The sequence below is a fragment of the Nothobranchius furzeri genome, chromosome 11 (assembly GCF_043380555.1).
Source record: "Nothobranchius furzeri strain GRZ-AD chromosome 11, NfurGRZ-RIMD1, whole genome shotgun sequence".
Taxonomy (NCBI): Eukaryota; Metazoa; Chordata; class Actinopteri; order Cyprinodontiformes; family Nothobranchiidae; genus Nothobranchius; species Nothobranchius furzeri.
Genome location: NC_091751.1, coordinates 64111077 through 64116384, shown reverse-complemented (window position 1 = coordinate 64116384; position 5308 = coordinate 64111077). Strand labels below are relative to the sequence as shown.

General features: G+C 43.9%; 1 non-coding gene across 1 annotated transcript; it reads right to left on the bottom strand.

The window, feature by feature from the left end:
• Positions 1-3567: 3567 nt before the first annotated feature.
• On the bottom strand, positions 3568-3639 carry trnae-cuc (transfer RNA glutamic acid (anticodon CUC)). The gene has a single exon. It is a non-coding gene; the product is annotated as a tRNA-Glu (tRNA).
• Positions 3640-5308: the final 1669 nt, after the last annotated feature.

Sequence of the window (5308 nt, the reverse complement as noted above, 5' to 3'; positions counted from 1 at the left end):
TGTACCAAGTTTCAGGAAATCAGGACTTTTTGTTTTCCTTTCACTTTTATTCATGTTTATATAACCCTCAAAAATTAACTGATCCTCAGAGAGTTGGAAGCTGTGGGTTGAAGTCGGGTTATCGTTAAGTTCTGATCAATACAGGTGCTGGCCAGTAAATTAGAATATCATCAAAAGGTTGAAAATATTTCAGTAATTCCATTCAAAACGTGAAACTTGTACATTATATTCATGCAATGCACACAGACCAATGTATTTCCGATGTTTATTACGTTTAATTTTGATATTTATAGGTGACAACCAATGAAAACATCAAATCTGGTATCTCAGAAAATTAGAATATTCTAAAGGCCAATGAAAAAATGTTTGTTTCTCTAATGTTGGCCAACTGAAAAGAATGAACATGAAAAGAATGTGCATGTATAGCACTCAATACTTAGTCGGGGCTCCTTTTGCCTCAATAACTGCAGTAATGCGGCGTGGCATGGACTCGATCAGTCTGTGGCACTGCTCAGGTGTTATGAGAGCCCAGGTTGCTCTGATAGTCGTCTTCAGCTCCTCTGCATTGTTGGGTCTAGCGTATTGCATCCTCCGCTTCACAATACCCCATAGATTTTCTATGGGGTTAAGGTCAGGCGAGTTTGCTGGCCAATCAAGGACAGGGATACCATGGTCCTTGAACCAGGTGCTGGTGGTTTTGGCACTGTGTGCAGGTGCCAAGTCCTGTTGAAAGGTGAAGTCTGCATCCCCATAAAGTTGGTCAGCAGCAGGAAGCATGAAGTGCTCTAAAACTTCCTGGTAGACGGCTGCATTGACCCTGGACCTCAGGAAACAGAGTGGGCCAACACCGGCAGATGACATGGCACCCCACACCATCACTGACGGTGGAAACTTTACACTGGACCTCATGCAACGTGGATTCTGTGCTTCTCCGCTCTTCCTCCAGACTCTGGGTCCTTGATTTCCAAAGGAAATGCAGAACTTGCTTTCATCAGAAAACATAACTTTGGACCACTCAGCATCAGTCCAGTCCTTTTTGTCCTTGGCCCAGGCGAGACGCTTCTTGCGCTGTTTCATGTTCAAGAGTGGCTTGACACACGGAATGCGACACCTGAATCCCATGTCTTTCATGAGTCTCCTCGTGGTGGTTCTTGAAGCGCTGACTCCAGCTGCAGTCCACTCTTTGTGGATCTCCCCCACATTTTTGAATGGGTTTGTCGTCACAATTCTCTGCAGGGTGCGGTTATCCCTAGAGCTTGTACACTTTTTTCTACCACATTTTTTCCGTCCCTTCGCCTGTCTGTTAATGTGCTTGGACACAGAGCTCTGCGAACAGCCAGCTTCTTTAGCAATCACCTTTTGTGTCTTGCCCTCCTTGTGCAAGGTGTCAATGATTGTCTTTTGGACAGCTGTTAAGTCAGAAGTCTTCCCCATGATTGTGGTGCCTTCAAAACAAGACTGAGGGACCTTTTAAAGGCCTTTGCAGGTGTTTTGAGTAAATCAGCTGATTAGAGTGGCAGCAGGTGTCTTCTATATTCAGCCTTTTCAGAATATTCTAATTTTTTGAGATACCAAATTTGGAGTTTTCATTAGTTGTCACTTATGAATATCAAATTTAAATGTAATGAACATTGGAAATACATTGGTCTGTGTGCATTGCATGAATATAATGTACAAGTTTCACGTTTTGAATGGAATTACTGAAATATTTTCAACCTTTTGATGATATTCTAATTTACTGGCCAGCACCTGTACCTTTTCAAAATAAAATACGAGAAGCAAAGTACAAGCCATATACAAGACATTTAAGACATACCAAAGCAAAGAAAATAGTAACTAAACCAGACATGTTCAAACAACAGATTACATTAATGTCACAAGATTAGTAAAAAAAAAAAAAAAAGATGATTATGCATGTAGATTTTTTCAGGTCCGTCTGCTTTAGCTTAGCATAAATGAATGGGCTTGTGATCACACGTGATTACGCAGAGCATTCTGGGATGTGTGCAGACATGTTGGAAGCTTGACGAGTGTAAACTAAACGTGAAACAAACAGTGTCGGTACAGGATCTGCTCGGGTGCAAGATCGACATTCGCTGAGACTTCTGTTAGGGCATTATCCTTCATGTACTCATGGATCTTGGATGTTTAATCCTGGGCAGGGGCTCACACACACTAGTTCAATTCAATTCAAGTTTATTTATATAGCGCCAAATCACGACAAGAGTCGTCGCAAGGCATTTCACATAGTAAACATTCCAATACAGGTCAGTTCAATAAGCCAATCAGAAAAAACGTTTCCTTTATAAGGAACCCAGCAATTTTTATCAGCAATCCTCATACTAAGCAAGCATGTAGCGACAGTGGAGAGGAAAACTCCCTTTTAACAGGACAAAAATTCCAGAGGATCCTGGCTCAGTATAAGCAGCCATCCACCATGACTCAGTGGGGATGGAGAAGACAGAGCAGACACACGCATACATCAACACCAGCCCACACACACACACACACACACACACACACACACACAACATATATACCAAGTAATGTTTCTATGGTTACATTGTGATTTCTTAGTAAATATTCTATTTCTAGTCCTCAGCCTCCTTCCTTACACCTACTGTACATGTATCACGGTGCTGGGTTTGGGATGAAAACATGCATGGTTAGGAGCTTATGTATATTAATAATAATTATATTATTATGTATATTGGGTGGGGCGACGGTGGCACAGGAGTTAAGTTCTCGCCCCATAATCGGAAGGTTGCAGGTTCAAGCCCCGCTCAGTCTGTCGCTGTCGTTGTGTCCTTGGGCAAGACACTTAACCCACATTGCCTGCTGGTGGTGGTCGGAGGCCTCGGTGGCGCCAGTGCTCGGCAGCCTCGCTGTCAGTGCGCCCCAGGGCAGCTGTGGCTACATTGTAGCTCATCCCCACCAGTGTGTGAATGGGTGAATGACTGACTGTGTTGTAAAGCGCCTTGGGGGGTTCCAGGACTCTAGAAGGCGCTATATCAAATACATGCCATTTACCATTTATGTGTCTTAACATCTGTGGTCTGTATAGCTTCCTTTTGCCAGCTTATTATTCATACAGGGTATGGTTACTGGTAGGGCGTAGCTGTTTATTGCCCGGTATTCAGCATCTCCTCGCAGTATCTAGCTATTTCCTGCAGAAGGGGCACTGTTGCACAGACTCCTCGTAGACCTGTGTTGTCTATTGTATCAGTGTGGCCGCCATCTTGGATGGGTTTCCTTGTACCTCCATAATAGAAATTTGAATAAATTATCAGATATGATAGAAATATGAATGAATGAATGAATGAATGAATGAATGAATGAATGAATGAATGAACTTTTATTTTAATCAAGATCGAGTTTGATTGCTCATTTAAATTTTTTTGACTCTCTTTCCATCTCTCTCTCACACATGCACACACACACACACAGTTGGATGGCTTTGTTTTGGGTGGATGGTTGCTGCCTCTTGGCCAGATACAATTAGCTTCCATTCTGTTATATTCAAACTAAAAAAAATGATTCTGACACAGATTTCATATTCAAAAACTGTTCCCTGACCGGGAATCGAACCCGGGCCGCGGCGGTGAGAGCGCCGAATCCTAACCACTAGACCACCAGGGATAGATAGTAAAACAGTCCCACACGAAGATTATATCCTTTTAATACGTCCTTACAACTTCAGTTTTAACTTTTTTTTGTTGGTTTGTTCAATCTTTTGAAAAACTGTAATGTTTTATCAGTGACAAACTGCAAGAGATACTATTTACTTTCCTGTCACACACTTGTAGAACTGAAACCACACTAGTTAAACACAAACTTCTCCGGGATACTGTCCAGTTAGTTTATATTTTAGTTGTTAAAGGTAAGCTGCTGTGTTTTGGTGACGTTTGAGTGTCTTTTACGGCGTCCTAACTTGCTATGTCCATACCATCGACATTAATATACTGGACATCTCCTTTCCATAGACTCCAATATCACGTTTTTGAGGCCAAATGGGAGGTGGACACCACCGCCATTTTGACCGTGTCACAGGTTCTGTCAAGCCCAGACAATTCCACAAAAGGGAAGAGAGGAGGAGCTGAGGGTGGGGCTGTAAGGCTGGATCAACTGACGACACCCAAAGCTAACGCGGAGGTGGGTGCTAAGCTAACGGAGGTAGCAACCTAGCTACAACCGGAGTTAACTGCGCACAACACCAGAGCTTCTGAGTCAGAGATACGCTGGGCTGACCGCTGGGCAAAACCGGGTGGAAAACAGAGGTCTCCCGAGACCTCCACAAGCTGGCAGCCACACAGCAGACAAGCGCCACTGCGATCTGAGATGCGCAGAGCTGCCGCTGGGGAGAACCGGGTGGAAAGGTTTCCATCCCAGAGCTCCACAAGCCGGCAACCCGCGCAGCAGACAGAAGCCGCGATCAGACAGATGCGCCGAGCTGCCGAGAGACCCAGCCGGCAGCCCGGCGCATCAAACAGAAGCCGCGATTGGACAGAAATGAGCCGAGCTGCTGGGAGAAACAGCCGGCATTCCGCCCAGCAAACAGAAGCCGCGAAGCCAGGGGAGAAGCGGGTGGAAAACATCAGTCTCCCGAGAGCTCCACAAGCCGATAGTCGGAACCCAGCTCCACCAACATGTTATATTTCAACCCATTTTCTAAAGTGCAGCATTATGTTAAATGCACTGGGTTTTACCCTATTACATTTAAATTTCATGGTTAAACAGTACATGTTAAAATCTAAGCTCAGCTCGGCAGTGGCCTAAAATACATAAATATAATTTTACTTACCGAAAAAAATGAAGTGGAGACTCCTTGGACGCTCTATTAGTGCAATTAATGCCACAGCAAATCATTTTGTCCAACAATTGCACTAAAAATATCCAAAGAAGAATACACAAACAGACTCAAAATGCCGGAGCAGTTTCCAAGTTAGACCGAGGCTCTACTGAGGCCTTTCCACAGAGCTAGCTCTGTGGTCACGTGGGTCTGAGGCAGTGGTCACGTGTGTCGGATGCTCATTAATTATACAGAATTTTAGGCTTTTAATACACTTAAACAGAAGAGTGAGAAAAATTCACCCCCCTCAGAGTTGTCATGAGTGTAAACTAGATCATTTAAACAAAAAACATGTGTTGGTACCAGGCTGTAAACATGTTTATTTCTGCTGTGAAATTGGTATTTTTAACATGGGAGTCAATGAGGATTTGCTCGCTTCTGACACCAGCCCCCAGCGGATGCGGGTGGAACTGCAATTTATTTCACTTCCGCATTGGACTCAATTTTAGAGCCGCATTG